The sequence below is a fragment of the Vicugna pacos genome, chromosome 18, assembly GCF_048564905.1.
Source record: "Vicugna pacos chromosome 18, VicPac4, whole genome shotgun sequence".
Classification (NCBI taxonomy): Eukaryota; Metazoa; Chordata; class Mammalia; order Artiodactyla; family Camelidae; genus Vicugna; species Vicugna pacos.
The window spans coordinates 45,121,206-45,139,805 of record NC_133004.1 but is presented as its reverse complement, the minus strand read 5'-3'; the positions used below and the strand labels follow the sequence as shown (position 1 = coordinate 45,139,805).

The following is an 18,600-nucleotide window of genomic DNA, read 5'->3' as shown; positions in this document are numbered from 1 at the left end:
GGACTGAGGTCCCTTTTCCATGTTGGCTGGGGCCATTCTTCTGCTCCTAAGGCTCCTAAGGTCATGTGCTTTCTCACATGACCCCTCCATCTGTAAACCAGTAACAGCACACCACATCCTTCTCATGCTCTGAAAATCTGACTACTGCTGCTTTTAGCCAGAGAGACTTCCTGCTTTTAAGGTTTCATGTGCCCAGATCAGGCCCACTGGGATAGTCTCCCTAGCTGGAGGTTTAAAATGTGCCATACATCACAGTATTCACAGGTTCCAGAGATTGGAGTGGGACATTTTTGAAATTCTGCCTACTGCAGTGCTCATAGTTTAGTGATATTTTGACAGTTTGGGTAGAGGTTCTGCTTTATCCAGTAAAATATCTTTCCCTGCCTTTTAATTTCAGGGTTTATATGACCTGTTTCCATTTCTTCAAGCCCTTTGATCTCATATTGCTGCATATGTGACAAGGATTTTAGTCATGTGATGTATCTCATAATGTGAAGATAAGCTTGAGAGAAATGAGTTTAAATGGACTGTTGGTCCCCATAATGAAGTATAGTATATATTGTTCTAGGGAGATGTGAATCATGATTCTCTTTCTCACATTGCAGATTCAGGCTCAGATTATCTTTCTTGACATTCCTCTCCTTTATCTTAGCATTTGAAACCATTTAGTAGACTTTTTTTTTAAATTATAAGCAGAATGTTGTTTTTTAAAAGTACGCTTCTTACTGAAGTAGATGTACAGAAAGGTATACGAATGATATATCACTTGATAAGTTTTCACAAATGGAACACACATATGTAATTAATTCTCGAATCAAAACATTAGAACACGTACCAGTGTTCCAGAAGCCTGACTGCTGTATGGCCCCTTTGAAAGCAGTGCTTTGTTTGCCCATTAATTTGATGAACTTTTTGTCTACTTAGTCCTTTTTAAAAAATATTTTAAGAGGTAGGTATAAAAGATGACCTTTAACCTGTTTGGAGCATGGGGTAAGAGTAGTTAAGAAGTAGCCCTTGAAAGTTTGTTTCTTACAGAGGATGGGACCTTGTGAGCAAAGGTGTTGTGAGGCTAGATTCCTTATCTGCTCAGTAACAGGAAATGAACTCTCACTGTATAGCTAACTTCTAGTTATAAAAATGAGCTTTGCACTCAAAACAAGAGTAGGTTCTTAACTTTTGCTGTTAAAATAAAATAGAAACTGGAAACTGTTCTTTAAGAAAGTCATCCTAATGGGGTCAGTTTGAAGTGGTGGTTGGTTTTGTATCTTTAAGACCAGAGATTTTAGTTTTTCTCTTTAATTTTGTTAAACCTGTGCACAGCAAAAAAGTAAAGGGCGAGATTGCAGAATCTATATGTTTGAAAGTTCTTGTGGTCCAACATTTGAAAGGAAGTCCTTTTCCCGTGCTGAATTTTTCTGTTTTAGCATACAGCAAGCTTTCCATGTTGAATTTTTCTCTTTTAACAGAGAACAAGCTCTAGGAAACTATATTCAAGCCCCATATAACAAGGTAGAATTTGCTGATGGAATACCTATTCATTATGTGTCCTTAGAATTGCATTTATTGTCACCATTACAAAAAGAACCCTAGACCCACCGTGAAGGACAGCTTCTTGTCTTCCTCACCACATTTTGGTGATACTTGAGTCTCACAGGTCCGTCTTGAAACACAGATTCTGATGTGTTATTCTAATGTAGAAATTTGACAACTTAAAGTAATAGACCATAACATAAACATTGATACTCAAAGATTCACGATCTGAGGATCAGTAGCTTATTTTTTCTTATTACTTATATTTTAGCAGTCCCATTCTTACACATAATATCCTAACCTTTGTATGTGTCATCTTAACCTATTACTTTGTATTTCTCTTAACCTCACTGATTATTGCATATATTTATACATGACATAAGTAATTTTACTTTTTATTTTCATTAATATTCAAAGGATACTAACTTTAAAAGGAGAAAAATTTGGATACATTTTAATTTGAGAATTTAGACATTACACTTACAATTCTTTTTATTAAAATCATGTGAAAAAGCTCGTTTTATGTAATCCTGGTTTCCAGGGATCATAATGATTTTAATTATTGAAGGTAGAATATAACAGTAACTATTTCCATCATAGAACTGTCTTAAGGTATTAAAGTGCAAATCAACAAAATAAACCAGCTTTTTGTGTAAAATTATTAGTATTGCTGAATAGTAGTTTTATATATCTTTGAAAGCACTAGAACCATTGCTGAATAATGTCTTACACATTAAAAAAAAACTGCATAATCCTCAGACCCCTTGAAATTCTGACATTTCATTCAACTAATTTTTTGTGAGCAGGAAGAGCTTATAGATGGTGGTTATAGTAAAAGTTGCAGGCTTTTAGAAATCATGACTAGATTGCCTGAGTCAAACATTTTCCCTCTGAGAGACCTGAAAAAGACCGTCACCCTTGGTTGTATCCATATGCATTCTCTTTGGGAGAAAGAGCCCACCAAAGAAAAAGACAATTACATACTTAGGCATTTGTATATGACTTGTTAAATATCTCTTAATGTAACACCAATAAGATGGTTAGCCGCCACCGCCCCCAAACCTCCGCCTATGGCTTAGGATTTGTAAAAATGCTACTTGTTCTTTAAAAAAAAAAAGGTTGAGTGTAGAAAACTATAAAGATAGTAAAAATTAAACTGGGAAAGAAAAGAAAGTAAACATCAACAGAAGTCTTCCTCCCCACAGATTAACCATTGTTAACATATGTATAAGTACACACATCCCCATAGAAGTGGGATCAAATTGTATGCTATTCTTTAATCTTACACTCAACAATCTGTTGCTTTTCAAATCTATAACTATAGACAGGCACCGTTATTTTTAATGGATAGATGCATACTTTTCCACTGTGAGCCAGATTTTCCTTAACTCTCGGATTAATAGGCATTGAAGTTGTTCAAGTTCTTCTCCTCCTTAAATCATGACGTGATGAATATGGTTAGTTATGTATCTTTTCCTGCTTGTCTGATAATCACCTTAGTTAGGGTAGATACCTTGGAGGAGGATTGCTGCATCCCAGAGTATGTCCATTTTGTTCCGTATCGCCAGGCTGTCCTTGAGAAAGGTAGTGTTAATTTATACTTTGACTAAGTCCTCATTTCCACAACTTCTCACCAGCTGCTGCTTTGTCGGTCTTTTAAAATTGTTGCAAGTCAGAAATACGCAAACTGATAGCTTCTTTGTTCCTATTTTATCTTTCATTTATTTTTTTATTGCTGTAACTTTTTATCACAAAAAAATGTAAACATGTGCAGTATTGGAATATGTACCTATCACCCAGGTTTTCACCTCAGTAATTTTAGCTCATTGTTAATCTTGTTTCTTCTACATCCCACCTGTTCCCTTCCGCCCATTCATTGTGAAGCAAGTACCAGACATTATCATTTAATGTGTAGTAAATTATTGCTTAACACTCCATTTTTATTTTAACCTGTTACTGAGAATGCGTATTCTTTTATATACATGTTGGGTACAAAGTGGTTATACATTTTAATTTAGCAGTGAATTAGTTGGTTTTCTTTCTCTAGTTTTATACCAGTTGCATTAGTGTAATTTAGAACTTAGGTTTAATAATCTTAAGATGTTGGATGTAAGGATAATATTCAGTTCCAGGAAAGTAACTAGACTTTGTGCTGGTCAGATAACATCAGCATTTAGTCCTGGGTGTGACATGTTCAGAAGGATACTGACAAATGGGCACATCCACAAGAGAGTGGTCAGTGTGGGGAAATTAGGGCGTAGTCATACAGAGGAGGTTGGTGGGGATCTTTAGTTTGGTTAAGACAAAACTGAGGAAAGAGGGTGGTGAATGGGTGCAACTATCTAAAGTTGTGTCATGTGGGAGGGTTTCAGGGAGATAGCAAGGAAGAAGCTACTAATTAAGTAGCAATAAATCCTTTCCTGTGGCTCTCGTACTTAGCTTTTACTGATTTTGTTTATATATAGCTGATGAAAGCAAGTGATTAGTTATTGGCACGAATGATGCTTTTGGATTTCAAGGAAAACCTGAGATGATCTTTGTCAGGTTTTATTCTACATACCCGTATCTCCAAAAAAGAATTTAACTCTGAAATTTAAAGTGATTTTGCCATACAAGAAAACACTGTAGAAAAGAATAACTTTCTGGCTAGAAGGTTGCCTAGGATAGGTCCAGAATTCCCTATGTATAGTTTCAAAATAAAAGTTCTGAAATATTTTTTTATAACTCATTGGAGGCAAAACTTGACCTGAATGTATATGTCTTTATTTATCCTTCTTGGTGTGAATATTCATACGTTTCTTGGCAGAAATAGTAACATGTTAGATTATATTGTGCTTTCCCATACCCCAGGGGGTGTTACATAGTGCTGTGTTATTACTGTTCTAAAACACACAGAATTCTGAATTCTGAAACACTTCTGGCCCAAAGGGTCTTTGAACCTATGATATAATTGTTTCATATATTGAGTGATCTACTATGCATTTTTGGTACCTGATCACTATGCATATATAAAAAGAGGATGATAATAATTTTCCGCATTTATCCCCTTTGGAGGCTTTGGAAATGAGATTAAGGTGTAGAACATACTCAGAATAGGATAGCCTAAAAATAACAGATTATTAGTATGGTATTATTCTGTATATGTTCAGTGTTCCTTCTGAAAACAGGGAGAATAATGTTGAAATGTATAGTTGAAATATTATAGCTGTTAAACAAAGAGAGGTCTTCTAGAGGCAAGTGACAGATATTTCAAAATGTTTTCACTTCATCCCATCTGATTAGTGCATTATAGTGTTATTTTGAATTATTTGAAATGAAGTAATGTATCATAAAGCAGAATCAAGCCTACTTAAGGTCTACGCTTATGAGCTCTTTGAATTTGCTTTTAGGCGTATATATTGAAGTTACTTGCAAATTATGATGATTTCATTTTAGATCATGCTAACATCTTAGTTTAAGTGATATAGATTGCTTGTATTGTAAGCCATACCCCGAACTTCACACAGAAAGGCACTGTGGTTAAAAAATATATTTATTTATAAAGAACAACAACTCATTTGGTTAAAAAAAAATCATACAGCAGAAAAACTCATTATGTAAAAAATGTCTCCTTTCCCTAGTCATTCTACTCACAGGTAACTGTTTTTTTTTTGTATTTTCTCCATCCCAGATCTTTGTTAATGTTAGTATATATGTGTATTTTTAAAAGATCATACAGGTAGAGTTATATATCCTCTATATCGACCATTCCTTTTTCATATGTGTCTTAGAGATCTTTCTGTAAGTGCACTCATAGTTCTGTCAGTCACTGCGTGGTATTCCACGTATACCACAACTTTCACGACCAGTCCTTGACGGACCTGTAAGTTGTTTTCTTTTTTGTTATTAGAAATGGTGATACAGTGATCATCTTTATATATATAGTTCGACATCTTTTTTTTGCAAGAAAACCCAAAAGGTGTAATTCCTACAATGGAAATGCTGGATATGTACATTTAAACACACTGATAGTGTTGAATTACCCAAACAAAAGTTCTCACAAATGTATCTTACTGTGTTCATAAATGCTATTTATCCTTTCCCTTGTTGCAGCCATTATTTAGGTATGTTTTGAAATACAATGAACATTAAGTTTTTTCATTTAAATTAATTCACATTTTGTTAATGCCAGTTTGAAAAAATTTGTTTGTTACGAGACATGTCAGTTTTCATTTTGCAGACAATTGTTTGTACTCATGTATGTTTTCAGTTGCTGTGCCTTTGGGCCACCTTCGTGACGTACTCTTATAACACTGGGGTGAAAAAGATTGTTTCTCCTTTTTTCATTTTGATCTCCTTGTTTATATGCTTTTCAAATTAAACAGCTCTATTGAGATGTAATTCACATACCAAACAATTCATTCACTTAAAGTGTAAAATTCAGTAGCTTTTAGTATATTCAAAGTTGTGCAACCAGACAACACAGTCAATTTTAGAACTTTTATCACCTTAAACCTCAAACAACTTAGCTGTAATCCCTCTATCCTTAGAGTCTTAGAGTTAGAGAGTCTTAGGGTAACTAACTTAACCCCAGTCTCTAATTAGCACTTAATTAGATTAGCCACTAATCCACTTTTTGTCTCTATAGATTTGCCTGTTCCAGACATTTAACAGTCATATAGTATGCCATCCTTTTCTGTTTGCCTTCTTTTGTTTAGCATCATGTGTTCAAGGTTCATGTACCTTGTAGCATGTATCAGTACTTCATTTCTTTTTATGGCTGCATATTATTCCATTGTATGGATATGCCACATTTTATTTATTCATTTGTCAGTTGATGAACAGATGTTTGGGTTGTTTTTACTTTTTGTTTTTCATTTAAAGAGATTGTATATATTTATGAAGACTTTGTTTAGGATAAATGATGGTGGATATCCATTTATAAAAGAAGTATGAGGTTACTGAGCTTTGTAAATTTAAGTAAAAAGCTGTTCAATTTATGGGACATACTGGATAGGACATAGTGTGGCAAAATCTTGAAGGGGATAACTGAGGGGGGTTAGAATGCTATACAGAAATGAAGTTTCGGGGTGGAAATTTGTTCTTATGGTAACAAGAGAGCCCCCGCCCTGGCAAGTTGCATCTGGACGGTAGCTCTTCTTTCTCCCACGGGTAAAATCAGGCTTGTTCAGAAGCTGTGTGCTGTGTTCTGTTCTGACTGAACTGTTTGGAGTGTGCAGATTTTCTTCAGGTTGGGTGCACACTCAGCTGCTGTGGCACCAGGGAAGGATCCCAGGCCACAGCTCTAGGAAATGACAGGTAGGACTAGAACGTGGGTAGCTTGAGATCCGGGCCAGCGTGCTCTCCCCCTGCATAACACACAACTCAGATGACTTGGGGTGGCAGGAGGCAGGAAAAGGTGACCCCACAGCCCCGAGCAACGAAAAATATGGAACGCTTCATGAATTTGCGTTTCATCCTTGTGCAGGGTCCATGCTAATCTCTGTGTTGTTGCAATTTTAGTACACATGCAGCCAAAGCAAGCACTGTTTTTACTTTTTGGTGGTTATGAATAATGCTGCCATGTTCAGTTTTTTCTGTGGACAGGTTTTCATTTCTCTTGGGTACACACATAGAAGTGGAGTTGCTGGGTCATGATTGTCAGTGTTTGAGGGACTGGCACACTGCTCCCAAAGTGGCTGCACCATTTTATATTCCCACCGACAGTGTAGGAGGGTACTAATTTCTCCATACCTTTGCTAACGCTTGTTATTTTGCACTTTAAAAAGTATAATTGTAGCCATCCTAGTAGGTGGGAAGTGGTATCTCATTGTGGTTTTGACTTGTGTTTCCTTGATTGCTAGTAAGGTTGAGCATTTTCTCCTGTGCTTATTTTCTGTTTATATATTTTTGGAGAAATGTATTCAGATTCCTTGCACATTTTAAAATTAATTTTGAGTTGTAGTGTATTTTATCTAGTATATGATTTCCGGATATTTTCTCTCATTCTTTGCGTTTCTTTTCACTTTCTTGGTGGTGTTCTTTGAAGCACAGAAGTTTTTAATTTTGACATCCAGTTTATCTTTTTTTCCCTTTTGTTGCTTGTGCTTTTGGTATCGTATCTGAACATACATTTTTAAATGAATTTGCTTGATGAAACACCTTTCCTTTTGATACTGGGTTCATCAGATTGGGTACACGTGGCTTGTTTATCTTAAACACTTATTCCTTGAAGGTCTTAGGTGCCGCCTGTTTTGAGGCAGCAGCAACTAAGTTGCTTTAGGTATTTTAATCTAGGTTCTATATGTGACCTTGCGATACAGTTTTGCATACTTATGGTAAAACATTTGTTGTTACTTTATAGGTACTAAAGTATCTATTCTCAATTTCAGAAGATAGCTTTATGGTGCCTTATTTTGATTAGCATTAAGCCTCTTTAAAGCTGATGTTTTATTGCAGATTAAAAAACACTTGATACAAACTCCTATTATCTTTAAAGTTAATAACTAACATTTTTGAATAACACTAATTGGTAGCTGAATAACTAACATTTTTGAATAACACTAATTGGTAACTGAGGTTTTTTTGAGATTGAAACTGACTTATTTTTGGTCATCCATAGAAAGTTAAAAATTACTTTTCTTTATTGTAGCTTTAAACCCCGTTTTTTTTCTAGATAATTAATGTACGGGGCATGGCTTACTGATAACTATGACTAAAGTTGTACAAATTAATCCTAGCAGGATTCCATCCTTTAATGTCAGTGCTGCAAATTGTTCTTGCATTCTTCCTATTATTCTGGCATTATATCTTATGTAGATATAAATTCTTATTTTGTGGGTGAAAAGGGATATAGTTCAGTAGGATTTAAGAACTTAAAAATTGCCCTCCTTCACATTTCTAATAAGTAATAACTTTTAAAGTGAAGTCAGGGTAATTATAAAGGGATGATAATGGAATCTGTTATCTGTTTGGAAAAACAAATTTAATTGCCATTTATAATAAATGTGAATGGCCTACCATTTATTTGAGAAATAATATATTTATAAGCCTTAAAAAGATTTTGCACTTCATAATTAAAGTTAGTAAAAGCTGGAACAGTTTCTAGAAATGTCATAATATGCTGTAGGGGACAGTAATACTTTGAAGGGTTCTGATGTTTAGCCAATAAGGTGTTTGTATTTCCAAATAACTTTCTCCCCTCACCCCCAAAAAAGATATAAGCAGTGTTTTTGGTAAATTTGCCAAGATTTTTGTTATTCTCATTATATCATTGAAGGTGCCTAAGTATTAGTTAAACAGCTAATCAGCTTATCACTTTGACATTACCACTGATTAGAATTGAAGGCTAAATGGAGCCTGGGGACTGGGTTTCTTTGTTGAGAAAGGGCTCTTATATTTCTCCTTGTCAGTATGTTATAACGTTAAAGGGATATTGCCAAGAAAGGAAGAGGCTGCTACTTAAGGCCCTGTGTTTGACTTTGGCGTTTTCTCACAGGTATGCTGTGAATGAGTTCAGATCTCTTGCTGAAGAAACTGGGAGCTGTGGTTCTTTTGTCCTTGGGGTGCCTGATCCCTAACGGAGGCCAGAATGCATGGAGCCGATGGGGCCAGTTACTGGCAAAACCATGATGCTCAGAGACTACTTGTAGAATATCTGGGATTTATATTTTTAATCTTTCCTGTCATGCATACCCCTAGCCCAACATAAATGCCTCACTTTATCTGCTCTTGTGGCCACATTGCTCAACTCTTCGGGGGTGAATTAGAACAACTTTGAAGATTGTTTGTTGGTCAGGGTTTAGTTGAAGAGAACAGAATCTAACTCTTATTACTTTAAACAGAAAGGGATTTATTTCTGGGAATTAAATGTCTTTCTAAATTGTTGAGGGGGCTTTAAAATGCCTGACCTGCCAGGAGCAACTCCCAAATGCACCCTGCAGGTCTGGGCTCCCATGGGACCTTATGTTCCTACCTGATCAGAAAGCTGACGGTGAGGTGGATGCTGCTGCCCACTCCTGGCCCCAGAACCGTGCTGCCTCGGTTGCCATCCACAAGCGTGTGATGGCTGTGGCACACTCTGGTTTTCTCTTCCACTTAATTCAACTTGTTTTAATTCAGTTGGATCATACAAATTCATGTTTTGTATGCTTCACATTTGTCGTGATCTGATTGGCCAAACTGAAGTCCACCCCAGAACCCCAGCAGGGAGAGAGCTGGGAAATGGGGTGTTTAGCTTTCCGGCCTCTGTGGTTTGTTAGTAAGGCAGCTGGAGTAGATTTGAGGCAGTTTTCTCCACAGGTGTGTGCTTTCCAACTACAGCTGGTTCTTCAAAATTGCTCTGTTGTCCTTTGACTTGTCCTTAATTAGGTGATTCTCCTGTTCTGTAAAGTGGCAGGTCTCACTCTACCTCTCTCTGGTCCCTTCTACTCTTAGCAGATACCACAGCGCAAGCGTGAAAGGAAAAGAAGCTGTGGTGACTTAATCATTCTTCTAGCTTCTTTCCTGTCCCTTCCAAATTACTGTCAGGAGCTGCGACACTTTTGGAATGCGGAGGAAGGAGACAAGAGTCAGTGAAGTCCCTGGGGACACAGAGACCCTTGGAATTGGGAGTGAGAAGAGCAGGTATGAGGAGGGAAATGAAAGCATTCTAGGGGCTCCAGAGACAACCTCTAACGAGCATCTGATGCCATCAGACGGCTCTGCCTCTTGAATACCTTTCTTCAGAGTCTGGGGCGCCTCATTCTCCTATTTTACTGACTGAAGCCTTTCTCTTTCCTTTGTCTCCTCACTTCAGGGTTCAGTCCTCTCTTTCTCCTCTTGCTTCGTTGTGGGTAATCTCCTCCCCAGTTTGTCTCTAGCCTCGGTCTTCCCTGAGGTCTAGAGTCATACATTCAGTGGCATACATTGATCTCTTCTTAGATGTTTCATAGGCTTCTTGAGTCTGTCTAGAACCAAACGCTTTCCCCCCCTCCTTCAGCTCTGCCCTTGACCCAGTGTCCTCTGTCTGTCATAGTAAATGACATTATAAGTTACCCAATAACTCAGGCCAAAGCCTTGGCCTTATCCTCGATCTTCTGTTTCTCACCCTTCACATTCAGTCCATTAATGTGTTGAGAGTCTGTTGCCTCTACCTTCAAGTTAAATCCTGAAACTGACAGCTTGCAATCAGCCTTACTATTGACATCCCAGGGTACCATTTTCACTAACAAGCCTTGTAAATGGTTACCCTTACTTTACTCTTTACTTACATGCCCAGCTGCCAGAATAGATCTGAACTTGCCTTTCTGCTGCTCACTTGCCATGTAAATCCAATGCAGTTAGAATATAATTTAAAAATCTCACTATGGCCTGCAAGGCTCTACGTGTATGGTGCTGGCTCTGTCTTGTTCACTAAACTTCTCCCACACTGGCCTCCTAATTGTTCCCTCTGTAATTTATTGGGGTAGTTACATAATGGTGTACATCATTTTTGGGGTTTCGCACTAGAATATAGGCTTCATGAGGGCAGGAACTTTCTTTTGCCACATAGTAGGTACTCAAATACTTAATGGAAAGTGGGGGCAGTGACACTATTCTAAAAGTCCTAGTGTGGAAGATTGAAGAATAAAGTGTCTTTGTGTAGGGGGAGTTTGTGAGGAATAGTAGTAAAATATGTGACTGATGCCTACTACAGGCAAGAGAAAGCATTAAGGAACAATAAAAATAATGGAACTTCCAAATTAGTAAGAGAAAAATGGAATGAATAGCAACCTGATCAAACCAATAGGAATTATCAAAGGGAAAGTGGGAATAATGTAAAATATCAAAGTAAGATGAAAGGAATAAATGAGAGTGGGCCAGTGACTTCCTGTTCTGCCAAGAGGAAGCAATCTCATTCCTCCCAGCTCTATCCTCTTATAGCTTAAAATCCTTGGAGATAATGCAATAAATAAACATAAGAAGACTGAAAGGTGGAAAGAAGGTGGTGGACAGTCTAGGAACCTGCTGACTTGAGAAACAAGAAGAAGGTGAGTTCCTTGGGTTTCCTTATTCTTTCTAGTATGTCCCTGAGCAGGGTGCTGCAGAAGCCTGCAACCGTGAATAGCGAATGGGCACAGGGAAAGAAAAGCTCCAAGAAAAGCCTGTTCCTTCTAGCCAAAGGGTAGGGGAAAGGTTGGTCTAAGAAAAACTTTGTCAGTACTCATCCTGCTCCAGTTAAACACCAAGGGACTCCCTCTACCTACACAGATTTTCAGCAGGAGTGAGCAAGGAGTTGACTTTCTACTCCCTTCCTCCCACCTCCCTTGAAAGTAGGCAGCATGCTCCAGTACCCTGCCTGTTGATTGGCAGTATCCCTGAGCAGGGAACTAATCTTCCATTCTCTGCCTGGCAGAAGGAGTTGGTATCAATAGAGCCAACCAGCTGCAATGAGATTTAACTAGGTGGTGCAAGTAGGGGCTGATTTCCACTAGGGTTGATGTGTTCTCCACTTATCCCCCAGAAGTCTTCAATGGGGAGCTGAACATCCATACCCACTGGCATCAAAAAGGTAGAATGAAGAATGCAGGGCTAGTTGGCACTCCACTTACCCCCTTTCCTTCTCTTGTATGAAGGGGCTCATTTGGGTGCAACAGTTTTGCAGCAACAAAGTGGCGTGACTTAACCCTTGGGTTTCTTTTCCCTAGTAGGAGCTCAGCCCAAGGGGAAGTTGATCATTTTACATGAAAGCAACAAAAGCGGTGAATTGCAGCCACCCTTTTGCCAGGAACGTGTCAGGAAGCTGAACTTCCACCCTACTTGTCTACAACAAGACGGAGTGAATCAAAGCCTTGCTTTTGTCTGGGTATTGGCTTGGGGAAAGGTCTAGTGTGTACCTGAATATGTATATGGGCCCATCTCTGGCATTACACCTCGACAGGGGGCCTACTAAAAGATTAAGTAGGTTCTAGGGTTTCTTAACAAAAATGTACAGGATACAACTAAACAATCACTCATCATACCAAGAACCAGGAAGATCATGAATGAGAAAACAAAAAACCGGTGCCAGCATTGAGATTTATCTGACAGCTATCTGAAAGCAGCCGTGATAAAAATGTTTTAGCAAGCTATTACAAATTCTCTTGCAAGAAATAAAAACAGTAGAAAATCCCAGCAAAGAAATACAATTTGTTAAAAAAAAAAAGAGCCAAAAAGAAGTTATAGAGCTAAAAAGTTAATTAAAAAGTGAGTACTGAATGGACTCAGTAGTACATATGACAGAGAGTACAATCAGTGAACTTGAAGATAAATCAATAGAATTTATCTAGTGTAAACAGCAGAGAAAATAGAATAGAAAAAGTCTCTCTGATTTGTGGGGCAATAAGAGTTAATATTCATGTCTACACAGTCCCAATGAGAAAGGAGAGAATGAGACCAAAAATATTTGAAGAAATATCAGAAAACTCCTCAAATTTGGTGATATACGTAAATTTACAGATTCAAGAAGCTGAATGAATCCCCAACAGGATAAACCCAAAGAAATCTATACCAACACACATCATGTTTAAACTTCTGCACACTAAAGACAAAAGAAAATTATTGAAAGTAGCCAGAGATAAGTAACACATTACTTGTAGGGGAAAACCAATCAAATGAGAGGCATTTTCTCATTTGGAACCAAAGAGAACAGAAGTAAGTGACACAATATTTTTTAAGTACTAAAAGAAAAGAACTGTCAACCACAAATTCTATATGAAACAGTCACAGCAAAAAATCCTTCAGGAGTGAAAGGGAAAGGAAATTTTTCTTAGATAAAGGAAAAACTAAGATAATTTACTGCTAGCAAACATACCCTTCAAGATGTAAGTAGAGGAAGTTCTCTATGTGGAAAGGAAATGGTAACAGAAGGAGGCTTGGAATTTCAGAAAGGAAAGGACAGCTCTGGAATGGGTAAGTACAACAGATTATGCTGATGAGCTTCTTAAGTCATATTTTATAGTTGAAGCAAAAGCCATAACACAATATGATGTGATGTAAATGTATATAGAGGAAATACCTAAGATAATTATACTTAAAAAGTGGAGAGGAAAGAGAGACCTAAGTGGAAGTAAGTTTTCTATACTTGAAGTGCTAAAATATTGATACCAGTAGAGTGTGGTAAGTTACCTATGCATATTGTAATCTTCAGAGCAGCTGCAAAAAAAAAAAACTGTACAAAGCGATATACTCAAAACACTGAACAAATTAAGATGGAATTCTAAAAATGTTTACATAGCTCATAGGTAAAAAAAGGAGAAACAGGAAACAAATGGCAGACTTAAGGCCTATCATATGTATAATTAAATGGTGGATGGTCTTAATATACCAATTAGAGGACAGAGATTGGCAGAGTGGATAAGAAAATATCCAAAATTATGCTGTTTATAAGAAAGTCACTTCATAAAAGATGACATAAGTAGGATGAAAGTAAAGGAAGGAAAAAGAGTATCATAAAAACATAAACTTTAAAAACTGGCCATATTAATATCAGAAAATAAATTTCAGAGCAAAGAAAATTACTAGAGACAGAGATACAGGATAAAGGGATCAGTCCATTAGGAAAGCTTAATGATACCAAGTGTGTACATAGCAAGGAAAAGAGCCTCAAAGTATATGAAGGAAAAATGAATAGAGCTGAAAGGAGAACTCTTACGTTCTATACATGTGTAAATATATAAAGGTGGAGCCTTTAACACACCATTCTCAACAAGTGATAGAAGTACTAGATAGGAAATTGACAGCAGGAAAATCTCTCAACACTTGAAAATTAAACACATTTATAAATAATCCATGGTGGAAAGGAAAATCTCAGATGTTAAAAATTGAATGAAAATACAGTTTATCAAATTTGTGGGATGTAACTTAAAGCAGTGCTGAGAGGGCAGTGAAGCACTGAATGATTGTGTTTGAAAAGATAAAAGGTGTAAAATCAATTAAGCTCCTACCTCAAGAAACTACAAAAGAGTAAAATAAACCTAAAACCAGAAGGAAGGAAATAATAAAGAATAGAAGTCAATGAAATTGAAAATAGCAAAATAAGAGAAAAAATGAATGAGATAAAAAGCTTGTTCTTTGAAAATATCAATAAAATTGATAAACTTCTAGCAAGACTAACAAAAAGGGAGAAGAAAACAATCACAATTAATCAGGAATGAAGCAGAAGAGGCTATCACTACTGATCTTTCAAGTTAAAAGAATAGGATAATGCTATAAACAACTTTGTGCTCATAAATTCAGCCATTTAGAGGAAATGAATAAATTTTCAAAAACTAAAACCTACCAAAGCTCAACCAAGATGGAATAGACAACCTGAATTACTAGTATAGCTGTGAGAGAAATTTGACTCTTCATTAATAAGTTCCTGAAAAAGAAATCTCCAGGTCCAAATGGTTTCACTGGAGATAGCAAACAACATTTAAAGAACTAATACCAATTTTATGCAATCTTTTCCAGAAAATAAGAGAAGACTTACAGACTTGTTTTATGAGGCTAGTATTACCCTGATGGCAAAACCAGATAAAGACAACAGAAAATTAGAACTCTACAGCCCAGTATCTTTCATGAACTTTTATAAAATATTAGCAAATCTCATAATATATATATATAAAAATTTAACGTGACCAAGTAGGATTTATTCCAGGCATGCAAGGCTGATTCGAAATTTGAAAATCTTTTGATGTAACATATCAACAAGCTAAAGAAGAAAAATCTTATAATCAATGATTTGACCCAGAAAAAGCATTTGACAAAATCCAGGATTCATGATTAAAAACTCAGAAAACTAAGAATAGACGAGAACTTCCTCAACTAAATAAAAGCATCTACCAAAAACCTCCAGCTAAGAGTACACTTAATAGAGATGGAGTACTTCCCCTCCAAGGGTGGGAAGGAGCCAGGATCTGTGTTTTTATCATTCCTGCTCAAGATAGTACTGCATGTTCTACCCACTACAGTAAAGCAAGAACAAGAATTAAAACTGTCCCTATTTGCAGATTATATCATTTTCATAGAAAATCCTGTGGAATCTAGAAAACTCCTTGAATTAATAAGTGAGCTCAACACAGTTGCTCCATACAAGAACAACACACAAAAAATCAATCACATTACTATATATTATTTATTAACAAGGAATATGTGAAACTGAAATTTAAAAATGCAGTACTATTTACAATTGATCCCCCCAAAATATGAAACATTTAGGTAATAAATTTCAACATGTATAGAATCTTTGTACTGAAAATGACAAAATGCTAATGAAGATGTCCATAAATGTTGACACATACTGTGTTCATTTATTAGAAGACTGAATATAGTAAATGTTAATTCTCCCAAATTGACACATTGATATAACACAATTCCTATAATAATCCCAGCAAGTTTTTTTGTAGACACAGGAGGTTATTCAAAAATTTATAGGCACAGGCCCCAGAACAGCTAAAATCATCTTGAAAAAAAATAAAGTGGTTGGAATCATTCTTACCGAAATTAAAGCCTTCCCTGTACCTGTGGTAATCAAGATGGTATGGTATGGGCAGAGTATAGATGCATAGACCAGTTGAATGGAGTAGAGAACCAAGAAATTGACTCATGTAAATATACCCAGCTAATTCTCGATAAAGATGCACAAGCAATTCAGTGAAGGAGGACAACCTTTTCAGCAAATGGTGCTGATGCAGTTTGATGTCTATAGGCAAAACAATGGACCTTGATATAAACTTCAGTGGGGAGAGTGTAGCTCAAGTGGTAGAGCACTTGCTTAGCATGCCCAAGGCCCTGTGTTCAACTCCAGTATTTCCTCTAAACATAAATAGAATTAATTACCTACCCAAAATAAAATAAACTTTATACCTTATGCAAAATTAACTCATAACACATTTAAATGTAAAATGTAAAATTAAAAAATGTAAGGAAAAAGATAGAAAGTCATCAGGATCTAGGACTAGGCAATGAGTTCTTAGTCTTAGCTCCAAAAGCACAATTCACAAAAGGAAAAATTGATAAAAATTAAATTTAAAAACTTTTACTTGCAAGAAGACCGCATTAAGAGAATGAAAAGACAGACTATAGACTGGTAGAAAATATTTGTGACCAACCTATCTGATAGAAGACTAGTATCTACAATGTAAAAGAACTTTCAAGATTCAATAGTTAAAAAAAGTTCAGAAGGACAGACGACATCAGCATGTATTTCACTGATGAGGACACATAAATGGAAAATAAGCATAGAAAAAAAAACATTAAACATTATTAGCCATTAGGCAATGAAAATGAAAGCCACAAGGAGAAACACCACTGCTAAATGCTAAAATTAAAAATAGTGAAAACACCAAATTCTGGTGAGGATGCAGAGAAGTACCATCACTTGTACATGGCTTGTGGAATTGTAAAATGGTGTAGCCACTCTAGAAAACAGATCAGCAGTTTCTTATAAGTGCGGCTACCATAGGACCTGGCAGTTGCATTCCTGGATATTTATCCCAAAGAAATGAGAGCAGTCATGTAAGAACCTGTATATGGTGTTCATAGAAACTTTGTTTGTAATACCCCCAAGCTGGAAACAACCCGAATGTCCTTCAGTGGGTGAATGATTCAACTGGAGCACATCTGTATCATCACTGCTTTTCACAGTGAAAAGGAACGAAGTATTGACACATACAGTGTAGTGAATCTCCGCATTGAATGTAAAAAAAAAAAAACTACACGAGGAGTTTATATCCTATGTGATTCTATTCATGTAATTGTGAAATGACAAACTCTAAAAGTGGAGAACTGGTTAGTGGTTTCCAGTGGTTAAAAACATATGAGGTTGTGGTATGGCTTCAACAAGGCAGCACGAGGGATCCTTGTGATGATGGAAATGTTCTGTATGTATCTTTATTGTAACAAGCTGTATGTAGTATTGTACCTTAGTTATTCAAGATGTTGCCATTGTAGGAGAAGTTGATGAAGAGTGAATGGGATCTCTGTATTATTTCTTACAATTGCATGTGAATCTACAATTAAAATAAAAAATTTTAAGAATGTGAATGGACTGAATTCTTTCAGAAGACAAGATTAGAAACTGACTTAAAACATAAACTGGATTATAAGTAACACTTTAATCCAGTTGTAAAAGAGAAGATGAAAACAGAGAGATGAGGAAAAATATATGGACAAGAAGAAAATAGGAATGGCAATACTGAGCCCAAGTCAGCTGCATGGTTGAAAGCACTAAACGTCATTACCAGGAACATGCATTGGTAAGAGGCAGCACTTGCGAAGATGCATAGACGTCAGATCACACAGCAGCATGTCAGAAAACTAGAAATGCATGTAAATTTTAATAAAAAATTGTTTGGTCAAAAAGCAATCAAAGGACTATCTCCTACCAAAGCCTATAGAGCACGATTAAAACCATACACCAGGGAAAATGTATAGAATCACATGTCTTCAGTATTAACACGAAGTAAAAAGTAAAGAAATAACCCCAAACCTGTGTATCCAGTTAAAAAAGAAACTAAAAAATCGTGATAAAATACACATAAGATGAAAGTTACTGTCTTAACTTTTTTTAAATGTACAGTTCAGTAGTTAGTACATTCACATTGCTGAGCAACCAATTTCTAGAACTCCTTTCGTCTTATAAAACAAACTGTATATCTATTAAATAACTTCCATTTCCCCTTTTCCCCAGCCCCTGGAAACCACTGTTTACTTTTCTGTCTCCATGAACTTGACTACTCTAGATGCCTTATTTAAGTGGAATCATACAGTGCTTAGCTTTTTGTGACTGGCTTACCTCATTTAGTGAAATGTGCTCAAGGTTCATTCATGTAATAGCATGTGTCAGTATTTCTGTTCTTTTTCATGCTGAATAATATTCTGTTGTGTGAAATATATATTTTGTGTATCCATTCATCCATTGATGGGCACTTGGATTGTGGCTGTTGTGAATAATGCTGAGAACATGGGTGTTCAAATATCTCTTCAAGATTCTACTTTCAGTTCTTTTCTGGAATTCTTTTAATTCTGGATGTGGAATTGTTGGATCATAAAAATTCTATGTTTAACTTTTTGAGGAATCTCTGTGCCATTTTCCATCGTGGCTGCACC

The 18,600-nt window shown here is 36.3% G+C and overlaps 1 protein-coding gene and 1 non-coding gene across 3 annotated transcripts in view; one reads left to right on the top strand and one right to left on the bottom strand.

Moving 5' to 3' along the window:
- Positions 1-18,600, top strand: part of SDK1 (sidekick cell adhesion molecule 1) — a 719,511-nt gene that overhangs the window by 24,089 nt on the left and 676,822 nt on the right. The window lies entirely within an intron of this gene.
- On the bottom strand, positions 6,953-7,056 carry LOC116280037 (U6 spliceosomal RNA). Its single transcript, XR_004189358.1, has one exon. It is a non-coding gene; the product is annotated as a U6 spliceosomal RNA (small nuclear RNA).